This window comes from Melospiza melodia, chromosome 8 (genome assembly GCF_035770615.1).
Source record: "Melospiza melodia melodia isolate bMelMel2 chromosome 8, bMelMel2.pri, whole genome shotgun sequence".
In the NCBI taxonomy this organism is placed as follows: domain Eukaryota; kingdom Metazoa; phylum Chordata; class Aves; order Passeriformes; family Passerellidae; genus Melospiza; species Melospiza melodia.
This window is the reverse complement of record NC_086201.1, coordinates 15113570-15138625: the sequence shown is the minus strand read 5'-3', so window position 1 is coordinate 15138625 and position 25056 is coordinate 15113570. Positions and strand designations below refer to the sequence as shown.

At 42.5% G+C, this 25056-nt stretch overlaps 2 long non-coding RNA genes across 2 annotated transcripts in view; both read right to left on the bottom strand.

Annotated features, from left to right (window-relative positions):
- Nucleotides 1–1955: 1955 nt before the first annotated feature.
- On the bottom strand, nucleotides 1956–4025 carry LOC134420967 (uncharacterized). Its single transcript, XR_010028473.1, has 2 exons — nucleotides 3867–4025; nucleotides 1956–2722 (listed from the first exon to the last, which is right to left on the bottom strand). It is a non-coding gene; the product is annotated as an uncharacterized LOC134420967 (long non-coding RNA).
- A 14576-nt stretch (nucleotides 4026–18601) lies between these two features.
- LOC134420966 (uncharacterized) overlaps nucleotides 18602–25056 on the bottom strand; it is a 39547-nt gene continuing 33092 nt past the window's right edge. Inside the window, exons 2-3 of the long non-coding RNA XR_010028472.1 lie at nucleotides 22168–22349; nucleotides 18602–18696 (exon numbers count right to left, since the gene is read on the bottom strand). This is a non-coding gene — a long non-coding RNA (uncharacterized LOC134420966). The remainder of the gene's footprint in view (nucleotides 18697–22167; nucleotides 22350–25056) is intronic.

Genomic DNA, 25056 nt, shown 5'->3' with positions numbered 1-25056 from the left:
CCTCTGGGAGCCAGTCCAAGGTTTTACGATCACACAATCACTTCCATCGGATTTATAAGGTGCAACTAAAATTAGGAGGCATTCAAATTCATGAGTGATGTAAAAGGGGAAGTTACAGGTCATGCTTAAATTGGTCAGAAAATTACAGGAGTCAAGTAGGGAAGGGGTGCAGTCTGCCCAGTTGCAGGCACAGAAGGGGCAAGGGAAGCAGGGACTGGCAGGCACACAGGAACATTGCTTTGTTCCCCTTCTTTTTATTAGCTGCAGTGGTTGTTTTTCCACATTCCACCATATAAAACAGACTAGGTCTCAGAGACCTGCTTCAAAGTGAGTTGAAAGACTGCTAATGACTTGCTTGGGCTCCAGAGCTTGCTCTGCTCAATATGGCTTGTGCTTTTAGACTGTATGAGTGGACACACCTGACCTGTTCAGGAGCCTTTTCAGCCCTGGATGCATGCCACACACACCCAGCTGTGTCTCTCAATGTGCAATAGAATTATTTTCTATAAAAGATGAATTAAAACATAAAGATGAGTTAAAACAAAGAAATGCATGGGGTCTGGAGGAGCCCAGTACTTTCTCTGCCTGCAGCACAGTGGATCTACGTAAGGTTCCCAGATTTCAATGAGCAAGGACAAAACTAAACTTTGGAGATGACTTCCAAAACATGTACAGATGTTAAAGTACAGAGTATAAATAACTAAAGATAAAACAGAATAAATAACTGTCTAAAAAACCAAAATTCAAAAGGAGGTGGAGGAAGAAGGGAAGAAGTAGTAGTTCTTTCCCCCCAAAGACTTGTGGAACAGCTGACTGAAGTGTCAAAGGATACAGGTTTTGGAAGTTGTATTTCAGCCCTGCAAATGTGTTTCTGTGCCTTTTCCTGGTTCAACACCTGTGATCCATATTTCATCCCCACAGTGCTCATTGGAGGACTTCACTTCCCAAGAGTGGCGAAGGTGACACATTGTGCTCAGGGTCTGTGGGTTCAGGTGTTGATTAAGGCTCACAAGGGGAACAGCCTAATTGTTTCAGATGAGCAACAAAATCCTCAGCTAGTGCTGGGCCCAAGCATCATGCTCTAAAAGCAGGTTCTCAAATGCTGGCACGAGTGGGTGCTGTTGATTATTTGCACTGGGTTCATGGTTTTACTGGTTGTTTTAAGCCTTGCTTCCTAAAGAAGCAAAGTCTGCGCTGCCCAGCTTTTTCTGTTCATGCATGGCTGTGTGTCCTTGCCATTCCCAGGACTTTCTGAGTCCTGGTTTGCCTCCCATCTGGGAGAGAAGCATAGCTACCAACAACGTGACTGTCTTAAAAGCTCTGAGAGACTTGGCAGCTGGACGCCCGGACTCACTGCAGTGCAGGAGGGAGTGTGGGGATGCCTCTTCTCACACCCCACAAAGACACTTTGTTTCATCCACAGGGAAAACTGGGGTGGGAACTTGCACCTTAAGGCACCACAATGAAGAGAAAAAGGACACAAAGTCATCCCAAGTGTCAGTTCATGCAGGACTGCTGTGAGCAGCAAGTTGCAGGAGTTACAAGAATTGGAGGAAAATGGTCAAAAGGGCACTCTCAAAAGGGTGCTCAGCTCAGCGGGTGGATGGAGGGTTTATGTTCCCAGGCCACCAAGATGGTTTGGAAAGTTTTATTGCTGGCCCCTACAAGCCTAGAAGCAAAACTGACAGGATTTATTTTCTTCCTGGAGAGGTGCAAAAGAGCAAAGTCCAGAGGCAGTTAACCTGGAGACGCTTAACTTAAAAAAGATAAATTTGTTGAAAGTCAGTATTTCCCTAAATCAAAGGACTTGAGGGAGGGATTTTTCTTTAAAAAGTAAAAAAAAAACTCCAACATTTTGCCATAATAGTGCAACTATTTGTTTTTAAAAAGTGAAGCTCTTCTTAACCTGATTTTTACCACACATTTTTTCCTCCAGCAAAACAGAAAAAAAAATATTAGTGTTTAAATATGTGTTTTAATTTTCTAAAGTATGAAGGAAGAAATAATTCAATGTTTCATGGCAGGAAACCACAACAATTTTAGGGGCAATCAGCTTTCTCCCTGAAATGAAATATTGGATAGAAACATAATAAAATGATCTATCTTTTTCATATAAGAAAGCCCTGAATTACTTCCTGATCAGAATGAACCTACAGCTTTTCTGGCAGGGAGAAAAACCTACAGTAAGTTTTTGCTAAACACTGCTGGACTTCCCTCCCATCCCACCTTCAGCTCAGATGCTGCATCCTTGTTAAGGAAGTGGAGTCAGCCTGGCAGGTGGATGTGGTTAGCTGCACGTCATGAGCAAACGTGGTGTGTCTCTGGGGAGCAAAAGGAAGGAGAGTTCATTTCTGAGACAAGAGGCAGCTGGCAGGCAAAGTGCAGGAATAGCCACTCTGTCTTCTCCAGGAGCAAGTTCAGGCTCTCTCTTTGCTTGGCTCGTTGGGTTTGTTGTTGTTATTCTTGTCTGAGAGACCAGAAAAGTCCCAGAAGGACACAGAGGAGCTGTGATGAGATGCCAGAGCAAAAAAGCAATGGCATAAAGTCCTGCAGAACGGAGAGGCATTTACAGGGATGTCCAGGTTTTCAGAACTGCACACGAAAGTTCCTGTTTTGGGAGTTGGGTTTTGGGAACCCGGGCTGGCAGCTGTGCCTGCTGCGTGTGCTGGCGGTTTCATTTCTCTACCCAAACATGGGCTTGTCTGCATTTCTGTAGTGAAAGCTGATATTGCAAGAGAGGAAAAAACAAATCAAACGAGGGAAATGTGTTTCATTTGACAATGGGTCTTTAGAGCCTGCATTTTTTAGAGCTAGGCTTTTGGAGTATTTAAAAAAAAAAAAAACCAACAATCCAAGTCTGAGATATGTACAAAATATAGCTCAAATCTGAAGGCTATAACTGTGTGAGAAAAGTCAGATGTTAAACAATCACAGTTTTATTTCTCCCAGCAAGACAGCCTGTGCACCTGTAGCCATTATTGTCTCTACTGTATAAAGTGAAAATGAATATCACATTGTATTGAAAACCCTCATGGAATACAATTACTCAACAGGAACTGTCCTAAATCTATCAGCTGTAACTCTCTTGTAATTTTGTGGGGATAATGCAGAGAAATGTTTCTCCATGCATAGTTTGCCCCTAGCCTTTTCCCCCATTAATATATTTCATCCAGTTTTGCTTACGATGGCTAAATTGCTTGTAAAAGATTAATTACCTATGGGAAGTGTCTGTCTTGGTCTGTAGGAATGACATTATGCTGAACATTAAATGCTGACACTATTAAACTCTGCCGGACATGTTTTGATATAATAACTCGGCAGACCACAAGTGAAATGGGTCCCTCATCAATTCACTACCTCATTGTTTTTCTGTCATCAGGAAACTTTGGGATATAGTCTCAGCTGACAAAGCTCAGAGTTTCATTCATGTAAGCAGAGTAGCTTATTAGAGCTTTTTATTTTCCTGGAAGTTTTCTTGAGTTTCCAGATGCAGAAGGGAATCTTTTTTTTATCAATAGCCTTGACCTGAGATACAGAAGCTGCCATTTTCCAGACAAATATGTGGGCTAGTTGGGAAACTGAGGATCTTCAATTCAACTTTTTAAGACTAAACATATTCTTTTTGTTACGTTTCAAAATTATTATTTTGCCACTTTAGGAAGTAGAAAGTGGTTTTGCTTTGGTGGGTAGAAAGGACAAATGAATTTCTGCATCCTTTTCCCCCTGGAAAGAAAAGCAGAAGAGCTTTTAAAGAACTGAGATATAGCAGTGGTAGAGGAACCTCCTAACAGTGAGAATAATGTTTTTTAAAGCTTAGGAGATTTTGAAATCTGACTTCTTTCTCCAATCATCCAGGTTTTACTTACCTATTGTTTTATGTTTCACTTAGAGGAGTTGTTTTCAGCCTCCTGTTGCTTTGCTGACCTCTCAGCAGTTTCTATGAAGGCTTGAGCCCTGCAGACCAGCTTTAGCCCACTGGGTTTGACTTGTCTCTCTTGCTGCTGATGGTAGCATGCCCATGTGGATCACAGGTTGCCTGATTTACACCTGGGAGCACAGGTTCTACTCCTACACCTGGTCACATGGCTGTGCCTCCAGCAGCAGAATGAGGAAAAGATCATCCAGATGCCCCTGTCTCTGTTAGCAGTGTCACATGTGGTATTTAGCTTTGTCTCTGGGGACTCTCCCCACCATGAAAACAGCATAGTTGCAGCTGAATAACTAAACAAGAGATTTCTTGAAGCAAAGAGGATCTATATAGCCTCATTTGAAATTCTGAATGACCACTGTATAAGTTAGGAAAACCTGCTTTCAAAATCCAAAAAGTTAGTTTCTCCCCCTACAGCTGCATTTCTCATTACTGCTGCCTATTTCCCACTTGTCACCAAGGCACTGGTGACTGCTCTTGTTCCTCCCCTGCTTGCATAATCCCATGCCCCCAAAATTCCCGTCTGCAGCTTGTGTGCAGCATTCACTGCTGACCCCATCCTGGCCCCCTCCTGTGCCATTCTGTCCAGGTTTAGCCCTTGGACCTGGTTGGAGCTCTGGTCCCCAGTGGGAGCAGGTGTGTGTGGGTGTCTCACCACACCAGGGTGGTAGACACTCTCATGTACTGCTGGGCCCTCTATCACCATCTGCTGAGCTATCCTCTGTGTGTGTGAGGGTTTGCAGGCTCCATGGTACTTAAATCCAATCCCTCTGGCCCTCCCCCTGAGGAGATTATGCTTGGATCTCTTGGTTGCAGATGTACTTGTGTAGAGCAAGGAGTCGAGGAGCGGAGAACATGGTGCATCTTTCAAGGATCAGCATTTTCAACTGTAAAGCCTTTTGTTCTGTAATCTGGGATATTTCCTAGCAGTCCACATGGAGAAGAAAAGGGGCATTGTCTGGTGAGTGGCTTCATTACTAATCTCTCCTGGATGCATTTTAATTCATTTTAAAGACTTTGCCTCCTGTCAGACCTTTCGTTTGTTAAAGGGGTTTGTTAAAGAGATTAAGTGCAAGGGGAATATGAACCTCAAAACACTATGTCCCTTCCCCCAACCCCTCCTTCCTTCCCCCCAAGATTAATATTACACTAAAAGGAAGAGAAAAGGTACTTTCTGTGAAACACATTACAAGAGTTTTAGGAAGAGAGGGAAGGAGGAGGAGCAATGGAGCGTGGTGGACTCTTTAACCCATGGAGGAGATGGAAGGTGGCAGTACTGATATGACATTTTTCCAGCTATATTGTTCCCCATCCATGTATCTGTGGAAGCTTTGTGCAAACACAGCTGTTTTTTAGGAATGCCAGCTTAGGGAAACAAACCATCTGCCTCGCTTTGCTTTTATTCCTGTCTTCTATTCATGTGGGAGCTTGGAATAACTTGCCCCACCCCTTAAAAACATATGTACCATAAAAACCTTTAAACTGAAGTCCAGGCCTTTAGCCAGCTGAAGGAATGAGAACTTACTGGTTTCCCACATCGACTTCCTACCCAGGGATCTCAAAGCCCTTTGCACAGCGTGGGAAGTGGCAAAGTCAACAGAATCCCTATGTGGAATTCTGAGTTTAATTTCAAAATTCAAGATCTCAATAGATGTCCTTTGAGATGCACATTTCATGGGTTTACTAGAGAGATTCCTTCAAATAACTCAAGGAAATATTTCAGTCCCTCTTGTCATCCATAAGACCTGAAAGTAATTTATTTATGTCCCTATGAACTCTTAATCTCCCTATGGTTGAATCAGGCTTCAGAAGTTCTTGAAAAGGCTAACAAAATGAAGTACCATGCCACAGCAGGGTGGTGTATCCTGCTCAAGAACATGGCTTTTTTACCTGCATCTCTAAGTGCTCCTCTAACATCCAGTTAGCAAATGCTGCAATGTGAGTATGGAATATAAAATTAATCTTTTATAGAGAATGCTTACAGATGGATCACATCCTCATTGCAGTGTAAGGACAAAGTATTCTTTCTGTTGCCTTCAAAGGGGATTGAGTGAGAACTGGTTGTAGAGGGAAAATAAGATGATTTCAAGAAAGAAGCATGCAAGATGTTGCCCCTAAGCAGAATGATCGTCTGAGTTGCCAGAGGATGGAGGAGCATTGCCTAGAGCAGGTTGGATATTGGGCAAAATCCAACACAACCATGGAGTTGGGAAAGAGACAAGCACCATATTGTAATGGATAAGTGGGACAACTGCCTGTAAGTATGAAGTAATTCTTCCACTCTTATTGCCATTAGTAGGGACCCAATACTGTGTGCAGTTTTGGTTACCGCTTTTCAGGAAAGATGTAAACCAGCTGGAAAGTAACAGGAATGATTGAAGATCAGACTTAGAAAGAAAGATTGAAAGAAGTAGGGTTGTTTAGTCTAGAGAAGAGAAAATGAAGGGATCTATGATAGATGTCTGTGCACACACAAAGTTGCAAAAAAAAAAAAAAAAAAAAAGGAACAAAAGGAACAACCTGCTTTGCAGACAGGGTGAGAGGCAATGGGTTAAAACTGAAGCAAACAATGTTAGCGACTTGGGGCAATGTGTCCATCACATGGGCAGATGTGTCCATCAGAACTTCTGGAAACACAAGCCATAAAATCTGGAATGGCACAGGTATAACCATCCTACACTGGAATGACTTTTTCCAGTGAGTTTTGGAGACTTTGGCAGTCTTGTTTGCTGTGATCCTTTGTATTTTCCACATAGTGAGTCCAGGATGTCTGATTTCCCCAATGCTTTTCTAGCTCTAAAGCTGAACACGTTCCTGAAAAAGCACATGAAATGATTGTGGATTGATTTGGGGTGAAATGGTAACTATTCAAGAAACAAACCAAAACCATAAAAAGCCTGATGAAGAAGAAGTAAAAAGCTTCCCATATATTATATTTTCTTGCTGGATTTTAGGTTTCAGGGACAAATCCATCCTGTCATGGTGCAAGAAAACTCCACACCCTCATAAAACCAATATAATGAGCAGAACATGGTAGCAAATCCTCCTGGTTTTGTTTTAGTTTGGAAGGCATTAAAGAAAAGTGTTGTGCAGAGGGAATGGAAATGTTGCCCGGGTGCCAATTCCACAAGGGCGTGTTCTTCTAGAGCCAGGTATGTCACTCAATGAAAAGCAGTGTTCAGCTCCTGCCATGGTTTGGGGATTAGCCAAAGAGGTTGGAGAGGCTTGGATGGAAGGAGAAAGAAGCCTGGTACTTTTTGCTGCCAACTTTCTGCTTTTTGTCCAGCTTCCCCTACAGAAATGACATCTGAAATGCAAGCTGGCGCCTTTCCCTTATAGAAACCTCAAACCAAATTTAATAGTAGGGGCTTATATTCAAGTGTCCCATAAAGTGTTGTAGAGAATTGTATCATTACTGGAGCATTTTGTGGTGTGGTCCAATCTTTTAACCTGAAATCTTCTCCACCCTAGAATTTTGGACTATCCAAAGTGGACACATTTATTCACTCCTATAGATATTTATTAGTTTCTTTTACTTCACTGCTTTATGTCTTATGAACAGAGCAAGAACCCATTATTCTAGAGAGTGGATAAGCCATGACTACACCCTACAAGGCTCTAGGCTGACATTCAGAGCACTGGAAGGGGGAATGATGGTAAGACAATGGGGAACCCAGACAAAATGTGCCCATGTTACCACCTGCAAGAGAAAGATGGACTCATCACCTTCCTAATTTGGGCTCTGGCAAGCAGAATGTACATGGAACAGGGTGCCTGCTGCTGGACTGGGCTGCAGTTTGATGTAGGTGGCAGTGGTTTTGGCCTACAAAGGGCAATGGATGCACCTATGTGCTGCAGACAGCTTTGCAAATCACAAGACCTGAAGCACTTTCCCTCTCTCTTGACATCCATAGGATCTGAAAGCAATTTTCTTAAACACTGCTCAATCCCTATGGAATCTCACTGCTTTCACCCCTATTATGTGCCACAAGGCTTTCCCACAAGGGTTTAATCTTTTGCTGCCTCAACTGAGAAATCTGTGGAAGCAGAAAGAGCACAAAACAGAATAAAGAAGAAAGAAAACACAGTTGGGAATTTTTCAGCCTTGTTCCAAGATGCCCTGTATCCCTGCAGCTGAGATTCTTCTGAAATTCACTGGTACTAACTAGCATTCATCACTCCAGTCCACAGCAATTTACTGGTGGCGATTTTCCGCTTCCAGCTGGTGACCTCCTGACCTCAGAGGTTAAGATAATTTTCATTCATGCTACTGAACTTGGCATCTGAGTTTTAATGTCACGTTTTTTTGCCTCCCAGCCCCATCTGTTTTCCTGGTAGAGGCTTGGAGCCTGTGCAATTATTTCAGGGGAAAGGGAGAAGTAATTAGCCACCCCCAAAGCACGTCGGCAGTGCATGGCAAGAGGACTCCTGCATGGCCGTGCAAGCCTTGTGCTGTCAGGTGAGTGTTGTGTTGCTGGGAGACAACACTCGTTGGCTAGGCCAGTTGTCTGACATCAGTTATGGGTCACGTAGTGTGGAAGAGAGGGGACCATATACAGATGCTCAGCAGGCACTAAGAAAAAGTTGGAAACATCATCAAAGGGACAATCAGTGGGAAGAAAATGGGATATATTTTGAATTAACTCTTTCAGTATGCTCATTCAACCCAGTTGTTTGGGGAACAGCCAACACCAGAGGAGTTTGGTGGCCAATATTCCATCATTTGGGCTCTGGGATGCAAACGCCAGGGACATTCTGGCACTCAGTGAAATGGGAGTTAGATGACTAAGTATCTTTGCTGACCTACAACTAGGTGTATCCGCTTTCTATACCATGTCAATGTTGTCATAAAGTCCTTTGAAAGTGCTGGGAAAAAGGAACCAAAATTTTTCCATGAACTTTCTGTCACTCATCTTCTCTTCCACCTTACCTTTATTTGCAGTCCTTTTGTGTAAGTTCTTAATTACAGAAGATAAAGTCAGAAAGAAACTTAGGAACTCCCATTAAGAAGTTTATGGCTGAATATATTTCCTTTTATTTATCCAATACCTGATAATGAGGCTGGGGATGGATACTGACTGGAGTGTTACAGCATATATTGTCACCATCACACCAAGAGAATATGAAACTGCTCTTTTGTCACTATTGTCCTCTATTTAATACATTTGTATTTTTTATTAATTGCTGTCATACTCTTTAGAGCCCAGAGTTCCTACTTGGGAATGTCATGGTGTTTCTGGAACCCAGAGCAAAAGTGTTGGTGGTTTTTGGGTTTTTTTTGGGTGTAACAAAACATAAAGAATTTGGGATCTGACAACCTCTTCTCTCTCCTGAGGTGTCCACCACCAGTGAGATCTGTTCACTCCACTTGCCCAGCCACAAGTGGCATTTGAGACCAACACTTTCTGAATTCAGCAGTTACTCATGAAAACAAAAAACTGAGCAACAACAGCAACATTTACTAATTTGTTTTTCACACTAAACAGAAGTTTCCCTTTCTGCATTAAAGTGTGGAATCTCTGAAGCTGTGAATCTGAAATGAAAACCTCCATCTGTGTCTCCGTGTGTTCCCCTGGCCTCTCTACTCTGCTCCAGGGTAGCTGAATATCAGAACAGATCAACACTGGCAAGAGAAATTAGTGCCTCATTTGCCCACAGTGTTAGGATGGGGACCATCCAAACTTTGCCAACACTGATGTTGAATGAAGAATAGAACAAGCAAACAGGCAAACACAAGTCTCTGCTGGGAAAGCAGAGTAAACTGGCCCTGGAGACACCTTCAGAAATTTTCATACTCACCAAAAGTATCCCTGATTTATTAATTGCCCAAAACATTTCCCTCACTGTAGACATGTCTGCTGGCCAAAGCTGAGAACTGAACCAGGGATGATAGGGGCTGCCAGTGGGGATCTTCATATGGTGAAGGAAGAGCCAACCTAGAACTGAGTCTGAGCAGGGTAATGTAGTAAAAGACCCTCACAAACATTTCTGAAAGTGTGGTGGACCCTTCCCCATAAGTTTTTCCCTCTTGTCCTCCTTTTGTTTCCTGCAGGAATCATCTGAATTTCCATTATTTTGAAAATTGCTAGCTTTGGACATGCTTTGTTACTGACTTCCATCTGGTGCTGTCATTTAAGCTGGAGCTAAACGGGTTGTCACACGCTCAGAGATCAGCATAAATGCCCTGGCATCAAAGGTTCACAGCCACAAAGGACCAGGCTGCTTCTGAAAAGACGCGAGGATCAAGTCCATTGCAACGCAAATGTGGCCGATTCCCTCGCTGGTGTTTTGTTTCTGTCTGGGCTTAGAGAGGGGAGGCTGAGGACAAGAAAGGAAATGTTCTGTGGGAAGATGATCTGGCATTTTTTCTCATTCTCCCCACACACGCATTCCAGAGAGTTATACACCAGATAAGCAGCAAACACTGTTTGGCTGGCTAACTGCTACACAAGCATTATGGACCATCTGGGGACTTATAAAGGCTGCAGGATATAAGTAGAGGTTGTGCTGGAAGTAGAGTCTGAGCTGGTATCCTATGTCTAAATACCAACACAGCTGCTTAGAGCAGGAAAGGGGAACCCTCCAAAGGAACAGCGGCAGGGGCTCTTCTTTATGAAGGATATTACTCTTGAGTAATTGAATTGGTTGTGACTCCTCGTTTGAGCCCATGAAATAAGATTCCCTCTAACAGAAGGAGCTGCAGGGGGTACAGCATGGACTCAAAAGGCTATTATTATTATTATTACTATTATTATTACATTGCCATCACTGTCATCGTCATCATTGTGATTATGATCATCATCATCGTTATTATTTTGTTTCTTAAAAACCCTCTGGAAGTTTTTTTTTTCTATTTTAAGATGCATAAGTTCCAGCCCTGGCAAAGAGTCATGGTGCTTCAGAAGAGGGGAGGATTGAAAGACAGCATATTCACACACTCTGAGGGGGAACAGCTTGCTGGATTTCACCACACGCCTGTGTTACAGGAACAGGAATGCTGGGGATACAATTTCTCATGAGCTTTTAACAGGTGAACCAGGCTGAATGTGGGGGAGGAGTCTCCCCTGAAAACAAATACATATCTCAGCTTGTGATATTTTATGAACAAGAGATATATTTGGGGCTCTGGGGTGGAGTGAGCTTGATCTAAAACAAACAGGGTCTTTAGTCACGTCTGAAGACCTTGTTAAAATTCTTTCTGCTTGCAAATCCCTCTGATAGTAGGGAAGCACGCTTACCTCCAATGTGACCCCAGGCTGGGGTTTTGCCAAGGGTGAATTTGCCCCTCAGTGACTGTTTTCTGAATCCTAAGCACATGCTGGCTTTTAAAAGGCCTTTTCCCAAAACACCAGACTCTACTTTGCTCCAGCTGTTCAGCTTCATGCTGCAGCCCAGCCTCCCCCAGTGGCTGGTCTTCTCCCACGTCACTCACCCAAATGCTGCAGCCTAACACCATTTGTAAACTAAGTCAGTGCCTGCAAAGGCTGGCTGAGGGCTCCCCAGTGCCATGGGCTTTGTAAGAACAAGGCACAACAATTCCCTGACTTAAAGAATTTTCACACAATGAAAGAGAGGAAGGGGTCCGGGAATATGCAGGGATGGTCCCAAGATTACTTGAATCACCAAATATTACTCTTCTCCCAGTCTGCTGATTTTTAGCCCATATCTTTTTCCCCTCAGCTAAGAACTGTATTAGAGAGAAGTTATTCAACCTGTTCATGCAAATGACTGGCATCAGAAGAATTAGTGTAAGTTTTGCAAGCAGTCTGCTTTTAAGTTGAACAAGCTGGTTGGTGTCTCGTATACCCTGAAACCACTGGGGTTCAGGTGAAACTACTGAACAACTTTCTGCTTTCTTTTGTTCTTCATGAATGCTGAGTGATTTTTTTTCAACAGAGACATGTCTCAAGTTCCAGGGAAACCCTCAGCCAAGAGGGGATGAAAAAAATAAGTATCAGTCATCCATCATATCATTTCCAAGTAATATTTGAAAAGTAAACATTGCAGGGCATACATCTTTGAGGACAGGTTTCCAAACACCTAATGTGAGAGATCCAGCTATACTCAATGCCAGCTCACTTCAGACATGGTTTTTGCAGAATGGTTTCAGATGGAGTGCAGAATTTGGTCTCCCTGCCACACCAAAATGTTTACGGGTCAGGGCTATTGTAAGTTTTTGGAAAGTACTTCAAAAGGCACTTCAGTTGAAGAAATAATTATTATATAAGTTACAGCTGAGCATTTATAGGATAATTGCCTTTCCAGAAGTGTACCTCTAACACACCCTGGCATTGATGTTTTCAGTTCCAGGGTGAAGACCAAAACTAAATGAGATCAGCAGGAAATCCATATTCATTTCAAATTCATTTAGCTACCCCAGGATACAAAAATAAAGTCTTTTACAGTCAAAGACAGAAGATCATTATAATAAGAAAAATATGGGCTAGATGAAGGTAAGTGATTAGGTATGTTTGAGCAACCATGAGCTTTTCAAGAGGAAATCAGTCCAGATTGTGTCTTTATTTGCAACTTCCACATTCAAATAAAGATTATAATTCTATATATAAATGAATTAAAAAGAGCTTCTGCAACTTATTTGGGTCAAGGACCGTAAATAAAAGAGGAGTCACTCAAAAGGTAGAACAGCTGGGTGCATCATATGAATCAAAAGGAGAATACAAAACCATGTGGGTAAAGATTTTTTCTTCAGTAATTTTCTCAACTGGTCCTTGAATCCATCAAGAGTTGTTCCGTAGGAAGACCAAAAAGGTGGCTCTTCATGGCCTGTTGGAGAGTAGTCCAAAGTTGGCACTGGAGAGCTTCTGCCATTCTCACAAAAAAGCTCCCCTAGGCTCTGTATATTGGTGCTATCCTTGACTCTGGTTCCTTCACCTTAACTCTGAATCCTCTTGCTTACATTTTACTTTCTTCAGCGTTGTTGCAAGTGGAGACATTCAGCACAGAACCCACCAAACAGAGCCACATGGGTCACGATGCAAATAACTGCATCTCCTTAGTGCAGTGGAAGTCAAGAACATGTCCTAACACCTGTAAGAAATACATGATGGGGAGTATGTGTCAGTCCTCTGCACTGGTCTCAAGAAATGCACCGAAGAATTCAAGATTCCAGGGCGTGCAGAAAAGAAGTTCTAGGATGGTGCCAGTTAGTTGCAGCTGCCAGAGAATCGTCAAAATCTTCCGAATTCTTTTTGTTCATTCAGAGCCTTCTCAGAACAAGTCTCATTTATTCCTTTATGTGCTGGGAGGGAGCAAGAACTCTCCTTGGAGATTTTGTTTGGGTGGTGGTCCTTCAACCAAACATGGGGTGTTCCTGATAAGGTAAAGCTCTCCATTGGCAAGCTAATTCTGCTCCAGAGAAAATCACTGCCCTTGTCTGGATGGAAGGATGGAGGATTAAATAATTTATGAGGATGAGGGTGAGAAGGTGATGTAATTGTTGTCATGCAGATGGGGAACGGCTCTTGCCTCCAGATGGACATCCCAGAGAATCAGATAAGCCTTTTAGTGTACTTGCTGGCTCCTCATCCATTTAAATTGCTTTGCATCTGGGTGCTTCTCCCAAGAACTTTGGAGAAGCAAAGTATGGGGATAGGTTAATGCCATAAGTTCAACGAGGTGGAAGATCTACTCCCCACCCATAGCTGGCCCTTGCTCTCAGAAAGAAATGCAAGGACTTAAAATGTTTATTAGGCAGAGGGGAGTGTGGGGGTGGTTTTGCTCGGAGTTAGCAGCACAACAGCTTGGGAGTGTTTCTCAGGCTCTGCTATGCAAACAGGTGGTTGAAATACCCTCTTAGCTCAAGTTGCAGGGGAATCTGTTGTTTTGAGATGGAGGCAAGCTAAATAACAGCTACAAAGACTTCCTTCCTGGCAGCAGATTTCACACATCAGTAGCAGCAGTACCTGCTCTTTCTACTTTCAGACTCAGACAGACCCAGAGAAGTTATTCCTCTATTACCTCAGTTCTGTCTTCAGGCAGAAATCTGGTGAGAAAGAGCAGAGTTTGAAAACAATACAAAGGAAGCTGGCAGGTATGGTTGTGCTCTGGGCCTGGGAGCGTGCACACCATCACACACATCCACCTCAGTACTACACACATGTCCACTACAGGTCCTCCAGGTGTTTTCTCTTGGTCTTGAAATGTTGGAACACAAACAGTATCTCAAGCAATCATCTAGGGATGCTGCCTGATTCCTCTAATCAGCAAGCAAAGTATTATTTGATAGCAGGAGGTCTGAGAAAGCTTGTAGACTCCAAAGTTTAGGGTCAGCAAGTGGCTGCTTACACTGAGCAAGCAAGGCCAAGATGGATTGATAAACAGTCTGTTAAAGTGGAAGCTGACAGTTTTGTGTTCTGTTTTCTGTCCCTGAGAATCACATCAACCTGCTGACATGATGTTTCCTCTCATTTTGAAGTGGGGAGAAGGCTCCTGGGATCCTGGGGCTTCAAAGGTCAAAGCCGTTGTTCTACTGGATGTTGCACTTCCTAATATCTTGATAGGAGCTTAACAACATTATGTTGATTTCCCCCGGACTCACTTTTCTTTTCTTCTAACCTTTCTGCAGCCTTAAAAAGGAAACATAAAAAATTGCTGCTTCTTATGCATGAACAATCACTTTCAAATGCCAGATCTCAGTCCAGAGTCTGCTGGAAAGGAGTCAAGCTCTAAGGAGTCTGTTTTCATATATTTTCTCTAATCAGTCCCCATCACAGATTGGGGTTTGTGGTTTTACAGCTGATGGCAGGTTGCCTGCATATTTCAGGGCTGAAATGCAAAAGTAAGCCAAGCATGAAGACAGTATCAGCTTCACGCTACGTGCCTTTCTAGGGCTATTAGATAAGAGATAATGTTTGTACTGAGCAAACCTGTTACCTCAAGAAAACAAAGTTGCTTTTAAATGTGGCTTGCTTTAACTTTCTTCTTAAATAGCTCTGCAAAGTATGTGATGGATGGAAAGGAATGGATGGGCAGATTATCAGCTCTACACCACTGACCCCAGTGTAGCAGGAACAAGCTGAAAATCTGGTCTTGGGCTGAGCCACTCTGTACACGACCACAGCAAGTGTCATCTGAGGGACTCAGTACCAGCCTGTAGAAAACCAGCCTCCATTTGCTCTTCAGCCAGAAGACCATTTAACAGTGAAACATTTCCTGAGGGTGCTCTTGATGTCAGTCCCAGAGTGTGTGTCAGATACTCTGGGCACTCTGTGCGAGGAGTACACACAGGGTCCTTGTTCCTTGATGGTCCACACTGAGAACACTGTTGCTCCCTCCTGACCCACATGCCTGCTTTCCTTCCCGTGGAAATGGTGGCACTGGAGTTGCAGTGAGGACTGAGGCACACACAAATCTTTCTCCAAACCACATAGTCCAGATTTGTCTGGGCATGCTTTTGCATGCCCCAATTTAATGTAGTCTGAGTACACTTCTACTCTGAACCCCTTTCAGAGAGTCTCTCTCTCTATTCTTTAAGCCATTCACTCCAGACTGCACAGAGACATCAGAAATGCAATACAAGACTTCTTGTTAAGTGTTTGGTTAATTGCAGGTTTTTTTTTTTTACCGCAGTTAGCTTCTGTTTTAGGAGTTGTCCTATTTCACTAAACCACAGGACGTTTCTCTCATCCCAAATCAGCCCAGTTTTATGTGAAAGATTGGATTCTATGTTCTTTTGAGTGTCTCCACACCTGCCCAACAAAGATCACCTGCAAGACTGTAAATATGAAGCCTGTATATCCAGGGGAAAGGTAGTATATGATCAGTCATAAAACTTTCTGCTGAAAGGTGAATTTGATGGACTGGTGTTTGTTGAGGAATCAGAATTTCTGAACTACGTCACTCTTTAAACCTAATTGTATGTGTGCTGCTCCAGTCACAAAGGCCCACCAGAAACCTTTCCTTAAAATTCATTAGGGTAAGGACCCTTTTCTAGGATTTTTTCAGCTGGTTTTGATATGCTCTTATATTAGTATTTATCATTACAAAATTTCAACATAAGTTGAACTTAAAGAACCTTACCCAGTGTACTCTTGTACTGCAAAAAATCCCTCTGCAGAGGAAGATAAACTTTATAGATTAAGACTGACTCATACGAACAAAAGCTCTTGGAAGATAAGTCATTTGGCAAAGCAGGTGATGAGTTAAAACACTCAGCCCTGAGTCTCTCAACCTGGTGTGGGGTGAAGCTGTTGGATGCTAAACATCTGAACTGACACCAACCAAGAATGTGGGCACTGCTTGATCCTGAATTTGGCTTATAATATGAAAAGTGTCTTAAGAGTTTAAACTCTTAAGTTGGCACGTCTCTGTTGTACTAAGCTCTCAGCTCCTCCATCAGAGTTAAGGTGGTTTAAGAATTTAGGGTCTTAAAAGCAGCATGATCTGCTAAACTGCTTTCAAGATTTAGAAGGACTTAATTCTTTATACCAGTTTAATATCTTAAAGTGGCTGAGCCACCTTTGATGGCTTAAAAAGTGATCAGAGTTGAGGCTAGATGACATTAGAGGGACTCTGCTGTGCAGAGGATTGGATCAGACCAGTGTGGTGAGGCCTTCTGGCTTCCCAGTCTGAATCTGCTGTATGTTTTTCAAGGTCATTGCTCAAACAATTCCAAGCAGTTGGCAAATAGAGACTGGGACTGTTTGCCAGTCAAATGTAGTTCAAGTATTCTCTGAGTCAATATCCAACCATTGTGTTACTTATTTATTCTTCTAATCTTCCAAATCCCCCATAAAGCCTATATATTTTTGCTCTGCCCTCCTCTTCTTATTTTCAATGACAGCATGTCTGCCATTTCTGGTGCTCCTTGAAAATCCATGCCAAGTTTTCTTTTGATGCCTGGTTTGTGTCCTACCCCTTTGCTTTCCTGTGGGAGATACTGCCATTTTTTTACTCACCTTTGTACTCTGGGTCTGGTGGTAGTAAAAAAAGTGGTGAGAATGGGGTGGTTAAAGCAGGGTCATCTGAGAGCCTCTTTCAGAGCTTTTATCCCTGTGTCTGTCTGCCAGGTCGTTTGTATGTCCCTCCTGCTGAAATCAGTGTGACAAAAACTGAAATGGGGTGCTCCCGATTCATTTGAACGTGAGATTGTCTCCAGTCATGATTGGCACCAGAAGGGAGGTCGTGCAGTCCTAAACAGAGACTTGGTGGATGGTCTGTTCAGCCCTTTCCTCCTTCTCTACTTGACAGATTCCCAACCAGGCAATGGCTTAAATTTTCAGCTTTTGGCATTCCAGTCTTCCTGTGGCATTGAGTCCTGATGTCCCATGAAAACAAAACATTCTTTTCATTAAAATGGAATTTGTCACTCTTCTGTTCTTCTGTCTGAGCCTTCCCTTATCATAAGAAAAGGAGACACATTGTCTCAAATTTGTCCCCATGTTTAAGTATTATTTTAATTCACCTCTTTTTTTTTGATAGGCAACAGTATTCACTTTCTTTTTGTGTGACTGCTGTGAGATCCAGGTTTTCTCAGCATTTTGAAACTGATGTCTAGATATGGAAATAAGGGCTCCAGGTTAGGTGTCTTATTTTGGAAATTTAGGCCACAACTCTGCTCTGCAGAAAATCTCCTATATATACTGTAATTATATTTATCATGAAACTTAAATTTCAGACAACTTTAGCCCATCTGTCCTAATACTGAGAGAAGATTTATTCTTCAAATAATGCACAGATCTGTGTATGTATTTGCATGCATCAGAATAATGGGGGATTATTTACACCTCAGCCAGCTAAAATTAGATGCCACCTTTCTTTTAGCAAGTCAATGGAAAGCAGTGTTTGGTTTACTTTAGAGAACTCCAGATATGATAAGTTGCTTCCAGAGGTTGCTGAACCTAGGCTAGTAGCCTGATTTTTATTTGTTAGACTGGAGGAGAAGAAACCTATCCTAAAGGCACTCTGGCTCTGGGGAAAAGGTTAAAATGTGACCTTCTGTTGGTCAGTCTGGGATGTCCAGTTCAGCAGGTGTTTTCTGGGGATGGTCCTTAAGGCTGTGTGGAACACCTGAGCACCTCTGCATTGGGCTCTGACATAAAACTTTACCTGGATCAAGAATAAGGAAAAACAAATGGTAAAATACTTTAAACTGTGTCTTTGATACTTGCTTAATTATCACTGGGGATTGTTTATTGGCTCTGGAGAAAAGCAGAATAGGTTCTGGAGATCAGTCAGCTGTGTATCCCTCACTGTCCCCAGCTATGGTCATGGTCTCTGAATCCATTGTCACATGCTTTCCTCTGCCCTGAACACACTGACAAATTGTCGAAATTGCAGCTCTCTAAAGAATAGCCAACCACCGGATCTTCTTTCAGGGAAAACAAAACAAACTCTGCCTTTTTTGTTTTATTATAATCAGAGGCTCCCTTTTTAAACATTCCAGTTTCTAGTCACATGGAACATGAACTGCCTAAGAGAGCTTGAGGAGAGAGGGAGCATAAGAGAAAGGAGGGGAGCTTGGACAAAAGCTTCCTCACTGGGAACAGGAAAGCTCCAGAGCCAGGCAGTGGAACAGGAGTCTTTTGCCTCGAGGTCAGGGATTTGAAAGCTGCAGTGAGTGGCTTTGGGAAGTTGTGCCCTTTAGACTGAGGAGAATACAGGATGGATGACATCTGAACTTACGCTCCAGCTGGGTCCAGGCTCCATGTTGTGGTCCAGTTACCTGCCTTGAGATCCTGGATCACAGTTCTGGGTTTCAGTCATCATCTACATAAAACCTCCCACTTTGCCACTGCTGGGTGGCTTGCCTGCAGAAGTAACACAGATTTTAACAGTACCTGTGATAAGGGAATGGGGAAGAATATACAGGTTTCAGAATAAACTACAGATTTTTTTGAATCTGAAAATTTGCTTTCCTTTGTATTTCCCCAATATAAAGAATCCTTTCTCTTATCCTCAGGCATAGTCAAATTCTGGGGTCAAAACCTGGTTCCACATGAGTCAGATTTTCTGGAATGCCCCTGGAATTTCACACATTCTTAAAGGCTGAGTGAGTTTTGCTACCATGCTGAAGCTGAGGGCTTCCCAAGGATGGTAGGCCCTATCCAAAACTTGATGGACGTGTGTGAGAGGTAAGACTCTGCTAGCTACTGCTCTTTTGTAGCACAATCTTTATAAGAATGAGATCTAATGAAAATACTAGTAAAAAGTCTCTCAGGGAACTGAAAGAACAGGAAAATCTCATTTTGATACTTTTTCCTACTTGAAATCTCTGTCTAATATGTGTGTCTGTATGCTTAAAACCTCCTTTGTTCTATCCTTCACCTTGAGCCTGCTAACCACTTTGTGTACATCAATGCCCTGCAGCTGAAAAATGATTCTCATTTCCTTCAGCAGGGTCCCAAATCCATGCAAGTCACTGTGTGAAGCCAAAGACTTCTACCATGCCAGCACAGGACCTCACTTGAACAATGCCTCAGGTCCCTTCTTTGTGAGCCAAGGAGCTTGTGCTAGCCATATTTAGCAGCTACCAGGAAGGCTTTATGTGTAGTTTTTCTCCTCAGAGGCTCCCATTTGGCTTCTGTGCCTGACAAATGCTTGTGAATCTTCTTCAGGCCTGCAGGCAAGATCCAGCTGTGACCTGTCATGGACGGAGGCGTCACCTGGGGACTCAGTCCCTTCCTTCTGTTCACATATGTGAAAATGCCTTTCCTTCCATGCATGCAGGAAACAACTTTGCTCCAGAGCTGCAGAGGTCACATAGCCAGGACGCCAGGGCAATGATGGTTACTTCCCAGAAGAGTTTTCAGGCTGATGATCTGGAAGACATCTCTGTCACCAGTTTATCTGGCCCTGTGCTTAACATGGGATGTAATATTTTATGTTCACTTGGGCCAGGACCAGGGATGTCATCCCACGGCTCCAAATGATGGCAAATCCACCCTGTCCCTTGGGACGCAGCTCTCCCTGCTCTGCATTACTCTTCTGCACAAAAACGCACGGCTGATTTCCTCTGTGGGTTTTTCTGATTTCCAAGTTGCAGCTCGTGGATTCTCTCATGCCTCTGGCTGCTACATCAAAGATTAATTTTATATCAGAGTTTTTCACTCTGTGGGTCCCCTGATCACTTATTAACCTGTTAGTCCATATGCCATGTCACAAATGGCTCTCCTTTCCTCTCTTGCTGGTAAGCACGTTTGCCAGGCTATAAATCTTTCTGGCAGCTCTTCTTTGAGCTTCCTCCAAGTTTTCTTTTTAAAGTGCCAGCTCCAGAACTGGACACAGGATTTTATTCTCACATGCTTGCCAGAGTTGGGTTTCATAAAATCATTTGTGAATATATCTCCTTCTATTTATTTCTGCCAGTTCTTGATGACAAAAGGAAGAGGGAGAAGGAAAATGGTAATGTATGATATTTCTTTTAACTATGTGATCTTAACATGGAGGAATCTTTCATGGTTTTCTGGGGACCACCCAGATTTTTTTGTAACACCAACCAGCAGTTACTACTCATATTTAGAGACTTAACAGCAGATGTCTAGAAAAAAGCTGGTTTTGAACAGTATCAGCATTAGTGCCATCTGTTTTTCCCAACCTGGCTAAAAGAAAGGCTGACCATGCTGAGCACGGTGGGGTGGAAATCCTCAGGTTGAAAACTCTGCCATGGTTTTAATTTTGGAGCATCTCTTTCATTCCTCAAGGCTTCATCAACATTTCTGCTTGGATGCACCATTCCTTGGTCAGGAAAGCATTTGTCAAGCCTCTGTGCATCAAGTGCCCCTTCCTGCTCCAGGGGTTGCCATGGGGCCACCATGGTGGATTAGCCCAGTGTTCTCTCTAGTCTCTGGGGAGTGAGTCTCTTCACCTACCAGAGTCTTTTAGGAGAGGATGTTAAAAAAGCCCCAGCAAGCTCATAAGGCCAGGCTCGGCTGAGGACAGCAGTCAAGGCTCACACGTGGCAGGGAGGAGACTGTTTGCTTTAGAAGTTTTTTTTTTTTTAAACTTAAAAAGAAAAGAGAATTGGAAACGTTTCCAACAGTCTCCTTTTCTCCCTCTCATATATATACATATCTATATGTATATCTATGTATTTGAAAAACGCAACCCACAACTTTTGGTTTAAATTTGATCTGACAATATCCCTTTAACATGAAACTCCAAAACCGTAATTGATACCCCAGTTGGACATTATCATAGATTATTTCCTGTCTGTGTTTTGACTGTCCTGGTCGAATGGCTTCCAAGCCTAACACAGAGTCAATGAAGAGAAACAACCCTCAGCTACTATTATTCCTGTTACTCATTCTACCAAAATAATAAAAATAATGAAACCACAGCCTGCCTTGAACAGCAAAGATCTCTTAAAAGCCCTTCCTAAGCTGTGCCTTGACGTATCTTGCATATCTTAAGGAAAAAAAAAATAAAGTTGGTAGGTTGGAGGGGGGAATTACCAGAGATGTTCCTTGGCTGGGTTTGTGTCTGCAGTGTTCATGAGTGCAGATGTGGGTGCAGATGTGAGCACCTGGAGCTCCGTGTCCCACCCAGGCTGGCCCCCCAGCACCGTGTGCCTGGCTGTGCACGGGTGGCCGTCCCTGCAGCCCCCTGGTTCTGCTCCTGTGACAGCAGAAATGCTCCTCAGGGGGGCCAGCAGCGACGTGCCAAGCAGAGTTGTGGGCGTCTCCTCCCAGTTCTCAGTGTGGGCAAACATGGTGGGTAATGGCTGGGGTGCAAACCCCAGTGAATGCCAGACAGCCGCAGTGCCAAAACTGAACTAGGTGATATTTTTCATCTAAGGCTTTTTATACCAGGAGAAAAGGAAAAAAAAAAAAAAAAAGAAAGAAAAATCCCCTCCTGATTTAGCGGTACCAAAATGTTTTATGAATTCATGCCTTTTCTCCTGAGCAGTTAATTTAGACAGGGTAAAAGCACCCAATAATAATACCAAAGCCCCTTCCCATCCAATCATTTCATTCCATTAGGTTGGAAAATAAATGCTTTCCATTATTTGCCTTGGAAATAGGTCTTAATTTAAAAATAAATTAGTTAATTTACCTTTCTGTATTTTTACATGTGTTTAAAGATGGCTAACCCTGAATTTAAAATATCATATTAAAATGCCTATTTATTTTCACCCACATTTTGCAAAAATCTTCTTAAAAATTCATTTAAGTGGAAAAGAAAATCTCTACCCCTTCATTTTCTTTGTTTTATCAATCTTAAAAAAAAAAAAGCCACGAAAACAGAGAGGGAGAAGTCAAATACAATCTAAATCTCCTCACCTACGGTAAAGCCTGTCTAGGAGGCTTCCACTGGTATCTCTGAGCAATGTGACTTTCCCCAGCTCCCTTTGCCACCTTTGCTCTTCCAGCCTTGGACCAGTCCCTTCCAGTTTCCTCGGTATAGGTGTCTCAGCTGAACTGCTCAGGAGCTGTACCCAGCTGTTCCCGATCCTGTTTTGGTTCTGAAGACAAGCAGAAGAAATTAGAGAGTCAAGGAACCAAAGGAAGTTTGGAACATGGATAAAAATTGGATCAGTTTTGATTGTTTTACTCCAGTGACTTCATAGACCAGTTCCTGTTTTCAAGGGAGATGCAAACACTGGTGTTTTCCAGTGAGATACTCAGCTCTTTCCTCTCTTCCGTGTCAGACTTGGGTTTCTAAACTACTCTCAGACTATCTTGAGAGTATTGCTTAGATGTGATTCGCTCAGTAAAGAATATCTCTTCAAACTGGGAGAGGAAAACAATGCAAACTGAATGGATGTCTTTTTTTTGTTTCAGTGTGGTCGGACGGAAGCCACAGGAGCTGCCCCATTCTTATACCACTCAGATGCTTGGCTGTGATTTCAAGATCTGGAAAAGCTCAGCAACTAACTTAAACCAGAGCAGCTCTTAATTCAAGGGATCTCGAGGCACACCAAAATACACATTTTTGTACAATTTTGCACATGCCCTGTCAAGCCAAACCCAGAACATTCAGGTGATCAACTCCTAGCAACAGTTTCATAGAGTACTTTCAGCTGCTGTGTGTTAGTTTCTTTGGATTCATCTCCCTCTTTCACAGAGGGTCTTCTTAGGAACCAGGGAACAGTCAACAGGCCTAAAACCAAAAGGCCACATTGACATTTAGTGAAACATCAAGGTAATAATGTTGTAGCTGGTTGAATTGGTCCCCAAGAACTCAAAAGTGGGGAAAAACTCTCAGAGATTGTTGAGCTTGTAATCCCTCATGGGAATGATCAGCAGCAACCAAGCAGGAGGAACCTCAGGACAGTAGAATGAAAGGGAAAAATGCTTTTGAGTCCCATAATCTTAAGGCAGGGAGGAAAGGCAGTTGGGGAAAATTATGTAAAACAAACATCATCACATGAGGTACAATAAGCAGAGGGTTGAAAGAAGGTAAGATGGATAATTAAGCAATAAGACACGACAGGCTGTGTGTTTCTGGGTGATTATTGCATGCCTGCTATGATGTTCTTTAGGAGCAAATTTTTGTTGCACTAGTACTAGAGTCACCCCCCCAGGGGCAGGCTGGCAGGAGAGTCTAATTGCTGTTATTACAAAATTAAATTTGAAATAAAAATAAAAATAATAATGATGATGATGATGATGGGAAGGAAAAGGGGACAACCTCCCTTTGCACAGTGTTGTTTGTTAGAATGTGTGATGGGAAAAGAGATGACATCACCCAGAGCTGATCATCAGAGGAGGGCAGTCACATCTCCGGGAGCTGATCCCTGGCTGCATTCTGATGATGTGCTGGCTTTTGCATGGCTTTGCTTCTTTCTCTCTTTCTCATTCTTTGGCCTAGGCTTTCTGTCTTCAGGTATGCCAGTCTGCCAAAATTAACTTCTTTTTGTGTCAAGGACTTGTATCTTTTATCCCTTTCTGAAAAATCGCAATTTTGCTCCTAGTCTTATTCTATTTCTCAAATCTGGTAAAAAACCCAAACAATCCAAAAACCTCTAACCCCCCCCATTTGAGATGTGGAAAATAATGCATACCCTGCCTGTGGTCCAGGAAGCATGGTATTTCTTTGCTGTTTCCTCTACAAAGTTTCTTTTTTTCCCTTCTACTTTGCCACCTCAATCTCCTCCATATCCACCTCCTTCAGCAAACCTGGATTGAGGCTCAATACTATATCTGCATTGAATGGGAAGGAAGATAATATACATAATATATAAGAAAAGAAGGGCTTATCTTCTTTAATTGTGTAACAGTGGATAATAATAAAACAATTATTCAGACAAATGCTCTTAGTTTACCTGGTGTTTCATTGGCACTGAGCACTGTTTTTATTCTCTGCTTAAATTAATTTGTTTGGGAAACTTCCATGTGAAATATTTTCTGTTTTCATAACAAAATCTCTTATTTCTATGTCTCTAAACAGAATGCTGTCAGAAATCCACATTTATGTCACCTAAAATAAAAAAAAATTAGTAGATTTTTGCAAAGTAAAAGAGATTCTGAGATTTCCATGGGAATGAATTTCCTGTCCTTTGTAGTTCTGATTTATTTAGTTTATTCCCAAGTGAACTGCTGGCCTAACATAGATTTCTGATCAGCTAATACTCAAGAACATCTCATTGCCTTGGATATTTCTATCTGAGCAACTCCATATTTGGAGTTTTGACACACCTTGAATTTTCCCTTAAAGGCAAACATGGTTTGAGCAAAGAAAACAGACTTCTTCAAACAGCCCCTGCTGTCATTCATCCCTGCTGAGACTCCAACATCTGTTGGGAACCTCTATATCTTTATCTGCTGAGTGGTGATATTGGGACTCTGCTCTTGATAGCTGCTGTAAAAACAGGAGACAGCTAAGACTGGATGAGACCGAGGTCAGCAGGAGAAGAAGATGCACAGGGAAATGAAAGGGCATATCCATGTTCACATCAGAAATAGTAGCAAGATCAGGATTGGATTTCAGTCCATCTGAAACTCAACCCAGAACTGTGCCATTAAGGGATATTTTGATTTGTTGTCAGGGAGCATTGGGGAGGACAAATCCAGCTCACAACTCCCCCCAAATCAATCATGTTCATGTCAGTTATATTTATCAAGATGAAAAAATGGTCAATAAAACTATGTTATTGAAAACAAAACTTTTCTCAGTTTAAAATCAAACCAAAACAACAAAACACAAAAAACAATCCCCAACAGCATAAC